This window comes from Sarcophilus harrisii, chromosome 1, assembly GCF_902635505.1.
Source record: "Sarcophilus harrisii chromosome 1, mSarHar1.11, whole genome shotgun sequence".
Taxonomy (NCBI): domain Eukaryota; kingdom Metazoa; phylum Chordata; class Mammalia; order Dasyuromorphia; family Dasyuridae; genus Sarcophilus; species Sarcophilus harrisii.
Genome location: NC_045426.1, coordinates 309,691,555 through 309,711,031, shown reverse-complemented (window position 1 = coordinate 309,711,031; position 19,477 = coordinate 309,691,555). Strand labels below are relative to the sequence as shown.

General features: G+C 34.6%; 1 protein-coding gene across 22 annotated transcripts in view; it reads left to right on the top strand.

The window, feature by feature from the left end:
* The window catches only part of RBFOX1 (RNA binding fox-1 homolog 1), a 1,689,737-nt gene that overhangs the window by 1,266,891 nt on the left and 403,369 nt on the right, over positions 1–19,477 (top strand). Inside the window, exon 1 of one of the 22 annotated variants that reach the window (XM_031952045.1) lies at positions 17,833–19,460. The exons of the other annotated variants lie outside the window; for them this stretch is intronic. The gene's annotated coding sequence lies outside the window, so the exon portion shown is untranslated. Of the gene's footprint in view, positions 1–17,832; positions 19,461–19,477 lie in introns of those variants that run through there. 22 annotated transcript variants of the gene reach the window in all.

Sequence of the window (19,477 nt, the reverse complement as noted above, 5' to 3'; positions counted from 1 at the left end):
ATTCTAAATATCAATTAAGAGATTAATGAAAATGAAAAAATATTTTCCCCATATAAATTCACAGACTTCTGTAATCATTCCATGGATCCTTTGGGTACATATAAAACCCTAATTAGGAAGTCCTGCACTGCTTCGTACCTATTCTCTCTTACTGAAGGTTCAGAATTTATTTTAAATTATATATAAGTAAAAGTTTATGATAAATTTCTAACTTGTCAGATTTGAAAGGATTCCCCAAGCATTTAAAAATAATAAAATCCATAACATATGTTGACATCTCAGAGAGGGCATGGGGAAAGTGGGGGGAGAACTGGAACACAAGGTTTTGCAAGGGCTAATATTGAATAATTGTCCACGCATGTTTTGAAAATTAAAAAGATTTAATAAAAAAAAAAAGGTGGGAAGGGGAAAAAATAATAAAATCCTGAAACATGCACTAATATTCTCAAGATTAAAGTGACCAAATGAATTATGCAGTAGAGTGAAGTTTATCTTATTCCCTGACTAAATTTATTTTATAGAAACAGATTTGGTCCAGGTTGGATAATGAAGATAGTTAAGATCTGATTGTTTGTGTTCTTATTTTTTATTTTTTTTGTTTCTACTAAGAAAATGATGTTATCTCTCTTGAAAGTCCATTAAAAACATTTAAATAATAATGATGACTGGATGAGAACATTTTTTTTTTGTTTATTCCTGTCATGAACATGACAGATTTTTGGAGACTATCATTTAGAGATATGAAAAAAGTGGAAGACCAAAGACTAAGCTTGTGATCCCTATAGGAATATTCAGACCCAGGTCTGGGCTTTCTGTTCAGGATTGCTGATTTCCTGTATATGAGGTAGAAAGAAGGAGGGGAAGAGAGAGAGAGAGAGAGAGAGAGAGAGAGAGAGAGAGAGAGAGAGAGAGAGAGAGATATATAGCTTGGAAGGGAAGGTTCTATGAAGTAGACTAAAACACAAACATAACCTCCCAAAAGATGACCTAATGAAAAATGAAACATGAAAAAGTAAAATTATGTCAACATTACATTCTTAACAAAAAGGTAGATAAAAATTCTACTAGAATTGGCTAAATTATCTTGTACTAGGTTCTACAAATCTCTCCCTCCCTCCCTCCTGCCCTATCTTTCTCTGACTGTCTCTGCCTCTCTGTCTCTGTCTCTTTCTGTCTCTCCTTTCTGCCCTCCCTCTTTCTCCATTTATGCATATATGTAAGTATGTTTGTCCATATGTATATATGTATGCCTATATATATATATACATACATACATACATATATATCTTATTTTCTCCCATTAGAATGTCAACTCCATGTGAGTGTAGATTGTTTAATTCTTCCTACTCTTATTTATATCTACAGTATCTAGCACAGTGCACTTAATAAATGATTGTTGATTGATTAATTATATTGTATAAATGGAAAATTCTCCTGGTTTGTTTAGTGGTGGAACAAGAAAGCCTGAGTCCTAGTTATGGTATATAAATGTTATGGATTATTGTTGTTCTATAAGAAATGATCAATAGGATGATTTCAGAGAGGCCTGAAGAGACATGAACTGATTGTTAAGTGAAGTGAGTAGAACCAATAGAACGTTGTACACAGCAACAACAAGATGATACAATAATCAATTCTGATGGATGTGGCTTTTTTCAATAGCGAGTTGATTCAGGCCAGTTCCAAAGTTCTTGTGACAGAGAGAGCCATCTGCACCCAGGGATAGGACTGGTGGGGTCTGAGCATGAATCACAATATAGTATTTTCACTCATTTGCTCGCTTTTTGTTTTCTTTCTCATTTTTTTCCTTTTTGATCTGATTTTTCTTGTGTAGCATGGTAACTGTGGGATTATGTATAGAAGAATTGCACATGTTTAACATATATTGGATTACTTGCTATCTAAGGAAGGAGATGGGGGGAAGAGAGGGAGAAAAAAATTGTAACACAAGATTTTGCAAGGATGAATATTGACAATTATCTATGCATATGTTTCGAAAATAAAAGGCTTTATTTAAAAAAAAATAACAATGCTAAAAAAAAAAAAAAAAAATGAGAGCCTTTGTCCAGATTTACCAGAAGTGTGAAAAGCTGACAAATCTATTGTTATGAAACAACACACCCTACTCAGATCAAAAGCAGTTCTCCCCTTGGGGAATGGGGGTGAGGGGAAGGGTAGGTGCTACTTAGAATTCTTTCTTGAAGAGGAAATATCCATAGAGAAAAGGTAAGCTCAGGATAGTGGTACAGACTTGAACTCCTTCTTTTGGAACCAGGCCACAGTCTGGTTCACAGCAGGGAACTAGAAAGATAGCAGTTGTTCAGTGGCCTATGAGAAATAAGGTTCCTGACAGGCAAGATGAGCAGTGTTTCTAGGTATTGTTAGGGACTTTGTTAGCTTGAGCCCCTAATGACATGAGTAAATGAGTGTGACTGCCCTCAGTGACTTGCTGTAAACAATATCTATCCAGTTCAATGGAAGGCTTTCTTTTCTTTTTTCCTATCTGGCTACCCATGAATTATGATGTTTTTGTTTAAAAATATATGTAATGAGTGTGTTTGAATTGCATTATTCAATGCTCTAGGTCCTAATCAGCAAATATCTGGGAATTACTGCCACCTGCAGATAGATAAAAAGTTCCCATTTTTTGACTCTTGCGTTGGGATAAATCACATGAAAAGTTAGGCACTTTAAAAAAATAAATTATTCAGTCAAAAAGTATTTATTAGGCATTCACTTTGTGCCAGGCACTATGCAAACTGCTGAAGACAGATTAAAGGAAAAAAAAGTTAAACAATTTCTTCCCTCAGTGAACTTACATTTTGTCAAGAGGCTCTGTATGTCAGTCAGTGAGTCAATAAACATTTATTAAACACCTCCTATATGCTGGAATAAATACAAAAAATTATTTTGTTAAATGAAAGAAAGGGAAACTGGTATTAGAGAGGATCAGAAAATGCTTCATGGAGAAGTTGGTACTTGAGTTGTGGAAGAAAGGGGCTTCTTTGATGTACAATTGAGAATAGAGTTTATTCCAGAGACTGGGAAAGGAATGTTTAGTGCAAAAACATAGAGATGGAAGATAAGAGTACTATGTGTAAGGAACAGAGAAAAGATCAGTTTGTTTGAACCACAACATTTAAAAAGTGGAAAAATGTATAATGGAAAGGGACAGAATGGAAATAGAGGCCAGGTTGTGAAGAGTTTGAAAAGCCAACCAAAGGATTTAAAATTTTATCCTAGAGACAATAGGGAATCAGTGAAACTTATTGATTATTGGAGTGACATGATCAGATGTGTTTTTTAAGAAAAATTCCTTCCATCTTTTGGAGAACTGGAATTGGAATAGGGAGAGCAAGGAAATAAAATAGAAGTACATTGCAATGATGCACAAGAGAGGATGGATTTCATCACTTTTGTAGATAGATTTATGATCCTGGCAATGTGCAAAATGGGTAATGAAGTAAAAGATGAGGTAGTAAAGACAAGGGACAACTTATAGAGAGCCATTATGCTCCATTAGTGTATATGCAATATGGAGAGAATGTGAAGAAGGTCTCCAGCAAGACAAATGTAACTTATGTGGTAAATTTATGAAAGGATTTAGCTACAATATCCATGGAAGGATAAATATCTTTGCAGTACCCATATCAGCGAGATCACTGAACAAGGAAGTATAACTTCTCAAAATTTTTATACTAAAGAGCATGACAATATTATTGAGAGGATTCTTTTTTAGGCACAGGTCAGACTAGATTTCTTTCCACCTTTGATATTTTGCGATTCTTCATCAGAGAGCAATCTATAAGGTAATTAAGACAGGTGTGTATCATTATCTCATTTTAAAGTTTGTGAAACAAAATCAAAAATATTAAATATTTTGACTATGTGCACACTTTAAATACCAACTCTTAATTCTACATGGGTCTTTCTCATCATGGTACCACTATTTATTAGCTATATGATCCTGATAAATCACTAAATCACTCTATTATTTCCTTTCTGTAAAATGAGGGATTTGTACTGTCTCTCATACTGGGTTTTTGGAATGAAGATTTGTATAACATAAATCATTCTGTAAGTGTAAACTTATATCTTTAATTATAGAAAATTCACAGAGAATATTTTCTTGATACCACTCATCCACACTGAACTCCTATGCCAATAATAACACAGAAAGCAAATGATATGAAGTCATTGGCTGAGCATAAATGGGTCCCATCTCTAGACACTAAAGTAACTAGACAGCAGGGATACTGCCTTAAGCTTCATCTTGATCCTTTCAGGAAAAAAACAAAACAAAACAAAACTCTGGACTAAGTGCTCTTGTTTCTGCTGCAGCAGGTCTGGTGAGGTCTGCTGTGTAACACTAGATCCATCTTTCATATTTTGACTTAAAGTAGTTTTTGCAGAAACATAGAATATGCTTTCAGAGAGACTGCAAAGAACTTAACATCCCTAGAATGCCAATTCCCATGATTAGTCTGACTTGGAGATGATTTCTTTAACCCTATCCCCATCTCTATTCAAAGAGATTGCCTATGTGGGAAATCTTCAAGTATTTTTCTTAAGTAAGGAATTGGTTAAGAGTTTGCTTTTTTTTTCCTGATATGCCCCCCAAGGCTGCTGTCTCATCATTCCCATTTCCATAATTGCATCATTTTGAAGCAAATCCAGAAGCCAAGTTGCTTAGTTGTATCCCTACTAAAGAGTTCTCCAAAAGTGAAAAGGGATTGGACTTAGCTTCTTAAAATGACTTCTCATCCCACCATAATACTCTTCTCACTTGGTTAGAATTACACCTTCAAATCAATTTAAAGAGGACTCCTTATACCTTTCCAGACTTCAGAACTTTGGTACCTTTTTCTTAAACATGAATCTGTTAAATCATAAAGAAACCTGAAATCCTTCATTATTACCCGAGGTTTCACTTTTTTCTTTTCTTTTTTAAAATATCCTTTGTTTAGTACAGAGAATGAATTTTTTCTTCATTCCAATGCTATTGTTAAATGCAAAGACTATGAATGTTACAGAATTCTCTTGAAATTTGTACTTAAGTGGTCCTGAAAAGGTTAACCTTGTCATGGTATCTCTGTGGACTTAAGAGTATGAAATATTGGAGAAGCCAATGGAAGTAGCATGGCACTTAATAGAAAGAGAAAATTAGTAATTCTTATTTGCCTGAGGTAAGTGCAGGCTTCAAAATGTCTTGATCTTTATACAAAGAGCTAGTAAAGAAAACAGTCTTAATAAAAACCTTAAAATAGTAGTAGGTGTTTTCATGACAAGAAAATACTACTGAAATTATGAGCTGTTATCTTAGAACTTGAGAAATAACCTATTTGTGGTTATAATTAGTCTTCTACACAAAGTGGAACTGTTTAAGAACCATAAGTATGTTGATCCCCTGTTTATAGAATCCTTGTAAAAATATCCTTGAATTGCTAGGATGATGAGAAGCTGAAAATCAAATGTTGGTGCAGAGAATCCTAGGCATGATTTGTAGCTGTTTCGCTTTATTAGCCAGTGGCAGAACCTTGGCCTTGGACAATAAGAATAGAATAATAATCATTGAAATGTATATGTGTTTTAATATTTTTAGAGTGCTTTATGTATGTAAGGAAGTGGGAAATCTGGTTCTACTATCATATATTAAATGCACATTTAAACACAAAAATGCATATTAATGTGTGGGTAGAACCAATATGAATATTTGTTGAAATGTGTAGAAATATGCATGCATATATATATATATAACTAGATGTATAGATATAGGTATATGTATAAATATATATATATATGTTTACATATTATATCCATGAATACATCTATATTTATATCCTCTTATGTAAGCCTCAAAACCACTTTATTAGGTGCTACAGTTATTATACATTATTAACAGATAGGAAAACTTAGGCAAAAAGAGATGAAGCAACCTGATATACATACATACATATATATATATATATATATATATATATATATAAATCCTGATTTTATATTATATATATATATATATAATCAGAATTTGAGAATGCAAAAAAAAAAGTAGAAAGATCCTCTATCCTCAAGAAGTTTTACAATCTAATGGAGAGGAACACAAATGGGAAACAACTTACACATGAGCAAGGCTCATACATAAACACATATGGGTATAGATAGATATAGATATATAACAAATTGAAGATATATAAGAGGAAAGGTAGTAACATTAAAGGGGATTTAGAAGGGTATTGTGCAGAAGGAAGTATTTTCATTGAGATTTGAAGGAAATCAGAGGTGGAAGAGCTTTCCAAGCATGAGGAATAGCAAGGGAAAATTTACTAAGCTGAAGGATGGAATGTTTTGTCTGAGGAGACTCTTGATCATTGCATCATAAAGTATAGAGAAGGGAATAAGGTATGTGAAAACTGGAAAAGTCAAAAGGGGTCAGGATATGAAAGTCTTTAAAAGCCAAATGTAGTATTTTAAATTTGATCCTGGAGGAAATAGGGAGCCACTGAAATTTATTGTATAAGGATTGACATAGACTTGCACTTTAGGAAGATTATAGCTGAGTGCAGGATTGACTGGATTGAAGGAAACTTTTCCTTTAAAGGATGGAATTTTAAGCGCTTAAAAGTAGAGACTGAGCTTGCTTAAAGGGACAGATAAGGTACTGGGTAATACTATGAGGTAGGAGATGTTTTGTTAATGATGTGCTGTAGTCTTCAGCCAAATGGGACAGGAAATGTAGTGCTGTACTCTTTATGGGACAATTTCTACAAAACAGAAAATATCGGACCAAAAGAGTGGGAGACAGAAGGTCTGTGGAAGAACTGAGAGATATACGAAGAAGTGTCAGTGCCCCAGAGATTGGTGTTTTCACTAAAGAGGTCATAAAATATTAAAGCTCTAAGAGACAACCTAAAAGAACACCTCGAACAAATGTCAGCGTCAGCGACTGCTCTCTCCATTACAGACCCTCCTTTGAGACATAAGTGAAACAGCTAGGAAGTAAGAGAAAGGAGGAAGGGCATGGTGGCTGGAATACCAGTTGCTTGCTTTCTTATCTAGAACAATGGAGGAAATTAAAAGGGGCCCAACACCAAGGGGGATAATGATGTGCTCTCCATAACAAATGCTCCTGCTGATTTGCCTTCAGAAGAACGAGTAAGTTTTCTAATGATACTAATAATGTCAGCTTATAGTATGTCGATAAAAAAAGCTCATACACATGGCTAAGTCTTGCAGATTTGTTTATAGACATAGAGATATTTAGGATAGTTTTTGGGATCAAGTCATTGCCACCATAAATTATAGAAGGTTATCTTTAAGGAGCCAGGATGTATTGATTGATGCAGACTATGTAATGAAACAGTAGAAACTATGCAAGATATCACTGCAGGTTGCAAAATGGAGCATCTCCCAGATACCTAGAAAGACACATCAGATATTTTGAATTAAACTCCAGAAGCTTGCTATCTTTAAAAAAGTAACAGATATCAAATCTCTTCATTGTAAAAACATATTCACGAATGCCCTTGAGAATTTGACAGATAAATCTAATGTACCTTGAAGCATCAATATAGATTAAAAAAACAAACAAACCCCAAAATCCCACATGGTCCCTACCAGATGAGGCATTGATCGTCCCACAAAAAATGAAAAATAATAATTTTAATAGATGTGGCCATCTTTACTACTCATAATTAACAGAATTAATGGAATGAAAATGATTCAGAATATAGAGACCTGATGAATAAATTAAAATCATAAAGGACAGGATAGTGTAAATGCTGTCCCCATCATCCTGTCTGCTACCAGAATTGTCCTCAATATGATGCTTTGAGTCAGTCTAAATATAATGAGCTTACAACTCAATAATATTATTCACTTTCAAAAAGCAGCCATTTTACACACTTGCATGACAGATCTCAGAAAATTAAATATAGAACCATCATAGCAGGAGAGCAACCTGCCCTAAGCTTGCTTTTATCTGAATCTTATCAGAAAAGATAAGGATTAAGTAAAAGCAATAAAAATTTTAGCTCACATGTATTATAGCATTTCAAAACAGTCAAATATGATGGCACACATGTGTGTAATCCCTATAATTGGGCTTGACTAAAGCTAGTGGATTTCTTGAGTTTGGGAGTTTTGAGATATAGTGAGCTAAGTTGGTTGTGTGTTCTCACTGATCTTCACTAATGTGGAGCCCCCTAAGGAGGAAACTAGATATGAGGAGGAGTGAATTGGATCAAGTCAAAACTGGGGCAGGATAAAACTCATTAGTAATAGGAGAAAGTTTTTGAGAGGCTAGTGGACTTCCTGTGTAGATGAGATAGGCAGACCTAGTTAATAAAAATTACAGAAGTCTTTACATGTGTCATTACAGTTGAATTATCCTAAGAACAGCTTTATATGGTAGATGCTATTATACCACTTTTGCAGAATAGGAAACTGAGGCTTATAAAAGTTAGGTCTTGCTCAGAGACATAGCAGTAATAAGTAAATTAACTGATTCTCAAATTTTCTGGTCTCAAGACCTATTTGCCTTTTTAAAAATCATCAACTTCAAAAAATATTTTTAAGGATATATCTCTTGATATTTACAATATTAAAAATTTAAAAGGATAAATTTTGAAATATTTATTTACAATAATAAATTCATGATATGTCATAACAATAGTATTTTTAAAACAATAACTATATTTTTCAAAACAAAAATAAGAAAGTTGGCATTATTTTACTTAGTTATGGAAATTTTTTAAATGTCTGGATTAAGACATTTGGTTTCTTTTATTGGTCTTGCTGTCTTTTGGTAGGTGGAAGGGAAAAAATCTGGAACTAAAAATCTTATAAAAAATAAATGTTGAGAACTAGCTTTACATGTAATTGGAAAAAATTACTATTTACTAAAAATTAGATATTTGGTTTCCATATATGCTTCTTCATTTAATCCATTATGAAATGTTGTTTTAGTGGAAGTTCAGGGAGAAAATTAAGCCTCATCAAATATGAGAAAAGGGAGAATTATTTACTAGGCAAATAACATCTTAATGTTTAAAAAAAAATAGTTTTCACCTCATAGAACCCTTTATGAGAATCATGGAGATCCCAAAGTAACCTCAGACAATAGTCTGAGAGTCAATGAACTATAACACAGGAAGGGCAAGGGGAAAAGAGTTGATAAATTAAGGTAAGTAAGTGTAAAGACAAACACTGTAGAAAATGTGACCAATGAATAAATGATATATGACAGCACAATAGATAGAGCAACTGGACCTGAATTCTAATTTGTGACTCTGAGTAAGTTATTTAACCACTACCTCAGGTTCCTCATCTGTAAAATGAAGATAATAATTATAACTACTTTCCAGGGTTGTTGTGAAGATCAAATAAGATAAAATTTATAAAGCACTTTGCAAACCCTAAAAATGCTACAAAAATGCCAGTTATCATGTCATCACATTATAGTTATTAGCATTTTTACAGCCCAGTTTAGTTAAAGAAAGGTTCCTTTCTATATGCCCAGGGCAAATGTTATAAAAGATTAACAGTTTTACTTGGTTCCAATTATTAATTGCATTTATGTGTTTTAAATCTGCACTTGATCTTTGGGAAAGAAAATAAAAAGAAAGGAGGACATTGAATAGGAAGAGACTAAAGGACAAATAAATATTTTATAAGTAGTTGATGAATGGAGGCAGCATGGTATATAAAGAAAACCAAATAGTTTTCTAGTCTTCATTCTACTGCTATATGATCCTGGGCAAGTCAAATTTCCTTAGCTACAAAGAGGTTTGACTTCTTTGAGTCTATCAGATTGATCAGTCAATCAGTCAATCAACAAGCATTTATTAAACCCTTACAGTCATGGTTCTGGGCCCTAGAAATATGAAAACAAAAAATAAACAGAATATTTTCTTTGAAAGTAAGGACTGTTTTCCTCCTGTAAGGGACATCAACATGCATGAATATATGAAGGTATATAATAAAAAAGAGAGAAAATAATGTTTCTTTTAAATTGTGGGCAGGCACTAGCATCTGGGGAGAGATTGTCAGGAAAGTACTCATGAAGGTAATTAGAACCATTTGAGCCAACTCTTAAAAACAAAACAAAACAAAAAACCTATAAATTCAGACTTTTAGAGGAGAGTGAGTACATTCCAGATATAGGAAATAGCCAGTTGCAAAAGTGTAGATCCAGCAGGGACAACATAAGGAACAAAAAGGATGGAAAGATAGAATGACCTAAGTTGTGAAGAGCTTTAAATATCAAAAGAAGATTTTTGTAATTTGTTGGTAACTGCTGGAATTGAGTAGGGGAATAATATGGACAGAATTGCTCTTTAGAAATAGTTGCTTAGGAACAATAAAAATGGAGAAAAATGGAAAAATGGAAAATTATGAAAGTGAGAATAATATGAACTTGTAAAGTTCCAGGTCCTCCTATTTCCCATTTAACCATCAAAATTGCAAGAATCCAGGCCAAAAAGTAGAAATAAAGCAAGTGGATGAGGAGGAGAGGCTTCCAAAGTAGACAGAAACACCCACTGGTTCATTAGAAGAAATCACCACTTTGCTGCTTTTATCTCTGCCTCCCACCTTTGCTTTCACACCTTCTTACATTCTGTCCTGTATTCTCAAAGCTGAAACCCACCCCCTGAGTGCCAACTATCTTTTCCCCATCACATCATTCTTTGGAATTGACTGTTTCGTGAAACCTCCTAATTACATTCCTTAATATGATAACCTAAATATCAGTTTGCAGAAGAGTATTTACTTTCATATGTTACCAGATGAGATTCTTATCTTAGGCTTTTTTCTGCATAGTTTCAGAAAAAAAAAACATCGAATTAATATCTACTGTGTTCTAGTCGCTATCACATAGTAGATGAATGGAAAGAGGAATGTTGTGTCAGCCTGGAAAGAGCACTGATTTAGATATCAGAGGTCCAGGATTCAATTCCTACAAGAATAGCTAGTTACTAGCTCTTTGACATTGGGGACACACTTAAACTTATCCTTGGGTCTCCATTTCCTTATCCATAGAATAGGGAGATAAGCAGAGATCTGATGGATTCTAAGAAATATTTGAGATTCATTGATAGCAAATAAAAGATGATTTCTAAGAAATATTCCAGATTTGACAGTAGTAAATAAAAGACAGTGTTCCTTAAAAATTCTAACTGAAGGTGTACCACTTAAAAAGAAAGATATATACAACTATCAAATTTCCCATTGCTTTATCATTTGAAGTATTTGAGTAGAGGAAGGGAAACAGTGGGAGAAGGTGCCACATCAATGAAAATTTAAAGGAAAAAAAATCAAAGTAGGTTTTAAGTCTTATGTGTAAGCTTATGGAGGGAAGGAACAGTGATATTTTCCTTCTTTGTATCCCTATTTCCATAATGACTTACACTGTGGAATTCCTTAAAAATATTTTTCCATTTAATTAAATATTAATATAACATAGTTACAACTAACATAGCAGGCACTTGACAGTTTACACAGTACTTTCACATTCATTATCTCATTTGATAACTCCTAACACTCAGAGGATGTAGATGAAGAAACTGAGGCGCAGGGAAATTAATAGAATTTACCCAACATCATACATATATCAATGCTAGAGTAAAGAGTTGAATCCAGGTATTTTTATTGGATCCAGTATTCTTTCCAGTAAGTTGAAATGAAAGGGTGCTTCAAAAGGGAGAAACCTACTAAAATATTTCTAGTTTAATAAATTATGTTGAAGCAGAGAGGGGTTTTTGTTTTTTAGAGGAAAAGGAGAGGGAAAAACTCCTATTTAGCTCCAAATCAGTCCTTTAAAATGGTATAAAACACAGAATCCTTTAAGATTTGTCTGGTGTGGAAATTAATTAATATGTGTGGGAGGGGCTATATTTGACTGGTTACTAGGATAAAGGAAATTGTTTAATTCTTGGAGTGGGATTAAAGTATGAGAGCCAGCATTTATATAGTACTTTAAGGTTTACAAAGCATTGTATAACCATCTCAGTTTATCCTCACAATAATCTTGAAAAGTAGATATTATTGTCATCATTTTACAGATGAGAAAATTGAGGCAAACAGAGATTAAATCACATAGGTCATAAGTGTCTGTGGTGAAACTTGAACACAATTCTTCCAGATTCAGTCTAGCATTTATTCACTGTGCCGTGTAACTAAACTAAGAAAATTACATATTTTGAGACAATGTGGTAGATAACCTAGGACTGGTTATTTCCTCAAAAAATTTGCTGACAATTTTTTGGGTAAGGGAGAATCTAGAGCTTATCCTAAAATCTACAGGGAGCAATATACCAGAAAGTTACAAAATAAAATCAGGGTACAAGGGCTCTAACTATCGTTGTATAGCTGAAGAATTCCAGGTAGACTTAGATATGTTAGGACCAAAGTCATTTTGCAACCCACATTAAAAAGAGTTTGTGGGTTGATCCATGTGAATGAGATATTGGTGACTTTTTATGTGACTGGGAATTTAAATTGTCAGCTGTCAGAGTAACTTCATTAGGCAAAGGCACCTATATGCTTTTTCCTGACATGTTGATTTTTTAAAATCATACCTCATTCTTTGCCTTATATTCCTGTCTATTGATCAGTAGCCTGGCATCCATAACAGTAGCTCTCTTTTGCTACTGACATGCATATGTACACTGGGAATTGCTGGAATAGTTTAAAAGAGCAGGGGATAATGATAAGGACATTGGTTTAAAGCCACACTGTGGTCTTCGCTTCCTTTTCTCTATTTATTTATTTAGATTTTTTTTTTTTTTGGACTAGGTGAAAGGGGAAATTCTTTGCTTCAATGCTACCTAGCTTTAATCACTGAATGGGTGCAGCCTTAGTCAAACTGAGACCTGGTGAACATTAAAAAAGCCAAGGTCTCCCATTGCATCCAGGACCATCTCTAGTCATCCTGACATATATCTGGTCACTGGACCCAAATGACTCTGAAGGGGAAAGTGAGGCAGGTGACTTCCCTCACTTAAATCCATGTCATGTCATGGCATGTCATAGCATCATCTCCCTGATATCATGATCCTCTTCCAGAATGAAGGGCAAACAACAACAAAAGAACACAAACACAGTGAATATAAAAATAGAAGATGTGTAAATACATATATATATATATACATAAATATACATATAGTGTGTATACGTATGTATATATGGTTACCTGATCATTTATTTGTAAACCTATCTTTGTTTCTATATTTTTGTGTATCTTCCTTGTGGCTGTCTGGTTTATAAAAGTTAAATATGTGATATATATATATATATATATATATATATATAATTGCTACGCAAATGCAAGCACACATACACACACACACACCTGCAAAACATAACTTCTGAATTCTAGTTTTATATCCCAAATTATCTTTTAGACTTTTCAAGATGGAAGACATCTTAAACCCAACATGTCCAAAAAATATTCATTATCTTTTCCCCAAAACTCAAATCTCTTCAAAATTTCCCTGTAGACCACCACCATCCTTCTGCAACCTCAGCATTATCCTGGACTCTTCATTGTCACTGAACTTCCATCTCCAGTCACATGTTAAATCCTATCATTTCTCCCTCCTAAGCATTTCAAGAAGTCATTCTCTTCCTTCTGCTTGCATGACTATCACCTTACTTCAGGCCTGTATCACTTCCAACATGGATTCTTAATGTACAGCTATGATCATGCTGCTACCCATTTTCAATAATTTGAATGCCTCTCTATTGCCTTTAGGATAAAAAATATGAACTTCTTTGTTTGGCATTTAAAGCTCTTTACACCCTAACCTTAACTTTCCTTTTCAATTTCTTTATAGATTGCTCTCTTCCCCACATTCTGTCATTCTGCCAAAGTGCCCTTCTTGCAGATCTTCACACATGAGTTTCTATTTCCTGTTTTTATGTTGTTTCACTGGCTGTCTCTCATGTTTGAAATGTATTCCCTCCTCACCTCCATGCCTTGCAATCCTATTTCCTTCACAGCTCAATTCATGCACCGATGTCTGCATGAAGCCTTTCTTGATCTAGCTGCTGGTGCCTTCTTTTACCAAACAATCTTTTATTTATTCATCTTTTTTATTTATCTCTTTATCTTTTATTTATTTTGCATATCCTTAGATATACATGCATACATAGGTGTATATATGTGTATATAGATATAAACAGGGATAGAGATGATAGAGATAGAGATAATCTGCCTTAATAGAATTTAGATGGGGGCAGTGAGGTGGTGCAGTGGATAGAGCTCTGATCCTGGAATCCCCATTCAAATTTGGCCTCAGACCCCTGACACTTACTAGCTTTCAGACTCCAGGCAAGTCACTAACTCTATTTCCTCACAAAATGAAACAAAACAAAATAGAATATTAAATGCCTGGGGTGCAGAGGCTTGATTCATAGCATAGAAGAGTACCTAACCCCTACTAGGCATTTAATAAATACTTACTTATAGCTTTTCTTATTACATTCTATTGACTGCATTTACCTTTAAAACTAACTAATGGTGGCTGGATTTCTAGGTTAGGTAGCTAGAATGATAAAAAAAAAAAACCTTCAACTTAAAATAAAATACTATGATTTTCAATTGTATTATTTTCTACCATTTTCCTGATAACTGATTTTTTAAACCACACAATCAGTTAAATAAGTTTTTTGTAAGCGGGTCTAGCCAGGGAATCTAGCCACTGCTTATAAAATGGGTTCTGTATGAGGAAAATTTATTCAGGCTTCATCACTCCTGATACATGAATAAATTTGTGTACTGTGATCTTCTTCATAAATTGAAGATATATTTGTAGTGTGGCCTTTATATAGATGACCTGTATTTTTTAAAATGTATATAGTACACTCTTAAGCTTGGGAAAAGGAAAGAGTTGGGTAACTGTTCCCACAAAAAAAAATGTCCGTGTAATGGCTGGCTTGAGGTTTGTCATTAGATGTAAAGCAATTGTAGCTGAATGGTGGAAATAGGTTCTGCCTGAGAGGCATCTACTTATTAAGAGAGAGGAATGCTATGTTCATCTTAGCTCTGCAAAACATCTCAAAGTACTGATTTAGTTACACAGGTGGGAGTCCCTGAATGCCCTGATGCCTTGCCAAAGAATCAGCATCAGGGAAATGGAGATTTTTGTAAGATATTGGCAAAGGGCCCCACCAGGTGCCCCTCTCTGATTGCAGAGAGAAAAGGCACTTCCCTCCATGCTCAAACTGAAATCTGTGAGACTTTTGAATAAAAGTCCATAGAGCTCTGGAGCTGCAAAGAGTCGCAAGAGATTATCTGGCCTCCTCCCTTTAGGCAAAACCTATAGCAAAAGTGTACAAGGCAGTGGGCGTCTGTCTTATTTTTAAATTTTTTTTGGACTGCATCTGTGATTTTTTTTGGGTTGGGTAACTGAATGGGAAACTTCTTCTACCAATAAAAACTGACACCAGTTTTGCAGCAATGTTAGAGATTTGCCTGGAAGCACCGAAAGTATGTGTCCAAGAGTAGACTTCAACACAGACCTTCTTAATTCTTTGTTAGGTTATTCTGTGCCTGATTAAATTAAATATGATAAGGGATAGCTATTTCACCACCTTCCTAATTGCATATCCCAGAAAGCTCCATCATTTTAGCAAAAAAAAAAAAAAGTATTACCTCAGTCACATTGAAACAGTGATTCAAGAAGTTGGGAGTCTCAGAACTGGAAGAGGTTTCAAATACCATCCAAGTCCAATTAGAGTCACTGCTACTTACTCCTGAGTCAGTGACACTGGCCTTCTTGTACTTTTTTTCTGGCCTCCTCCCTTTAGGCAAAACCTATAGCAAAAGTGTACAAGGCAGTGGGCATCTGTCTTATTTTTAAATTTTTTTTGGACTGCATCTGTGATTTTTTTTGGGTTGGGTAACTGAATGGGAAACTTCTTCTACCAATAAAAACTGACACCAGTTTTGCAGCAATGTTAGAGATTTGCCTGGAAGCACCGAAAGTATGGGTCCAAGAGTAGACTTGAACACAGACCTTCTTAATTCTTTGTTAGGTTATTCTGTGCCTGATTAAATTAAATATGAAAAGGGATAGCTATTTCACCACCTTCCTAATTGCATATCCCAGAAAGCTCCATCACTTTAGCAAAAAGAAAAAAAAAAAAAGTATTACCTCAGTCACATTGAAACAGTGATTCAAGAAGTTGGGAGTCTCAGAACTGGAAGAGGTTTCAAATACCATCCAAGTCCAATTAGAGTCACTGCTACATACTCCTGAGTCAGTGACACTGGCCTTCTTATACTTTTTTTCTATACAACATTTTATGTCTTGACCATGGCTGATATTCTCTCCTTATTTCTACCTCCAGGCATTCCTGGCTTCCTTCAAATCTACATTAAAGCCACTTTCTTACCCAATCATCCTTAATCTCAGTGCTTTTCCTCTACCCCCAATTTATCCTGTTTATCTCCAGTTTGTACATAGTTAACTTTTGCATGATACCTGCCCTGTTAGATGGAGCTCCTTCAGAGCAGGAATCACCTCTCCTTTGCTTGTATGTCTGACACATATTAAGTACTTAATAAATGTTAGTTGACTAGGTGGTCTTGTTTGCTTCAAGATGTGCATTTGGTAATGAATGAAAACATCCTTTTTCTAAAAAAAAATTCAACTTATTTAGCAATATTATTTAATAATATAGAGCCTTGACAGAGAATACTATTTTTTTCCTTTAAATACCTACTGGTGTTTAAAGATTGGGATAATGTAGTTCTACCTAAGTTTTATTTATTTGTGGAATTGTTCTTCAGTTTCATTTTCTGCCTTGCTTCTGCTTCCTGTTGTGTATAGATTGCAATGCAGCTAAAACTATTGTCACTGAACTGAAGGCAGTTTGGTGCTTGAATGTATAAACCAAAGTAGGAGCCAGGGAACTTTCTGGGGATAACAATATTCTTTCTCCTCCCTGTCACTGGACTAAAAGGTCTGACTAGAAGTGAAAGATCTGGCTGTCCATAATCCCACCCTTCCTCCTGAAGTGGATTTCAGTTATTAAAGATCTTCTTAAGCTAGAAAAGTTCTGTAAACGAATAAAGAGTAGGATAGCTATACCGCCTCTTTTGCTTTGGGACTGTTTAATGCATTTTTTCCCTGATTTACAGATATACACAAATGAGGATGAAACCTTTCCTATTTGTTCTCATGCTTTTGGTGTTCACTATAGTACAGGTGCATGTGTATGTCTGTGTCTGTTTGTGTGTGTGTCTGCATGCGTATTTGTGCCCATACTTAAGCATGCTTGATTGCCCACAGAGAGCTGCTTGGCAAGCATATCTGTTCCACCAGAGATACGTTTTAGAGTCAAGACACTGAATCATGTTGGATATAATTTTGTAGGCCTGGATTCTATTGTTCATTTCCATGAATTTTGAATATATCTATCTTTAAGACTCTGAAATGGATGGTCAGAACTATTCTAGGTGGTCCTTTCCAGAACTTATTTTTTGAAAACAATTACCAGGTGTTTGATAAAAGCTGGACTAATAGCATTGTGTTGATGCAGAATAAATGGGTTATTGGTTCCTTACATAATATATTTGTTTTTCATTAGAACATTCTGACATGGTCTTATTAAAGTATCATGTATTATTTCTTATTTCTTATGAAAAGGAAAAGTCTGTGTCTTAGGACATCCACAAATGGTAGACTTAAGAGTTGAAGAGGGTAGTAAGGAAGCTTGACTTATTCCTATCAGAACAGGAGATTACTTGGGGCAGAGGAAAACAATAGGGGGAAAAAAGATTGAGAAGAGGCACAAATTTGACCTTTTTTCTTATTATTTTAATATAATTTTTTCCTATTGTTTTCTTTTTTTAGTTAAAAATGCTTTCTAAAACAGAGATGGTTCAAAAGCTCAGGGTTGTTTCAACAAAGTGCAAAATTTCTTTAAGCAAAAAAAAAAGTATTGTGTGTAGTCATAACTTTATATATTTGTATTTAGGTATTCAAATCCTAGAACATCACTACCATTTCCCATAATTATGCCAATCTGCTAATCTTCCTTCCCTCTTTCCCTCTATACCCCAGGCCTTATTTTAAATTAATCCATATTATTGTTTCTGTAATCAATTGACAGGCTGTTCAAACCAAATCTCTGTCGAACTGCAGCTTTGCAAGGTGAAAAATAAGAGCAAATGATAAGATTTGGGTGGGGAAGTGCCATGATTATGACTTGGAAGCTGTAAATAGCTTTTAAAAAATCAGAGCTGTGGAATGATTAATTTTCTTTGATTCAGAAAGGATTTTGATTTGCCTGAAATTGAGTTCTGCTTTGTTGAGCTGACTGCTCTGTTAAGTAGCAGTTATTTTTGTAAGAAAGTCTGTGATATCACATTAGTGACACCAGCCTTTCCTTCCTTAGGAATTAATTATGCCTTGCCCTAAGTGTTACTTTTTGATATGAATGTGTCTCTGAAAGTTGGATGCCCTGTTTTGCTGCATTAGGCTTTGATGAAGCTTTGGGGGAGGTTCCTTTCTAGAAACAACAACATCATTAAACTTCTGCTCTGAGATTTAACCTTTCTTTCAGAAAAAAAATAATAATTCAATCATTTTGTCAAAATCCATTAAAATATACTAGTGTCTTTGGTCATATTTTTTACTACTGTCAAGAAGAATGAGCCTTTCTATGGGACCTCAAGGACAAGTTAGAGTATTAGTTTTTTGATTTGCAGGTCACATCCTATTTTATTGCATAAAGAGTAACTAAATCTACTAATGAATAATTATTACTCCATAAAATAAAGGGGGGAAGTCTGCAAGAACAGAATACTAATTGAAATAATGAGGTATTACAATTAAAGGAGGGGAATCAACAGCAAACCCCCTGAAATGACCAATATGATTTGTCCAAGGAAACGGAGAAGGTAATCTCTTATTACAGACTTTCTTTCTTAGCATGAACATTTATAATTTTTGATAAAATAGGGTTCAGAGCGATTTTAAATTCTTTGCTTTCATCATTGCTATAATTCATAACATTTTAGTGATTTTACATGCGTTCTGAATACATAGACAGTGAATGACATGGAGATGTAAAGCTAAAGCTGTTAAAAATGTCTTGTTGTTTATCGCTGCTACTGTTCAGTGCTGGGATCCTACTGCCTGCCTAAGCTCCAGTCCTCTCTGCTCTACTCTGCACTCTGGTTCTTAGAAGGGGAAATTCCATTTTATTTGTCAGGTGTGGTTCCAAAAGGGGAAAAAAAATCATAACAGACATCCAGTCCCAGCTGGGCAATAGCATTAATTGCCCAAATCTCCTGAATGCCTGTGATACAGCACTCTGGCTTGCTCCCCCACCTTCCCTGGGGATTTTTAAAATGCACTATTTGAATTTTGGTGAGTGGTAAAGACCCTGCCCTAGGACCTATTTGACAAATGAGAAGCCGTGCAGCATCAGCACCAGTCGACTGAGCCTCAGTGAGTCAATCTCTCTC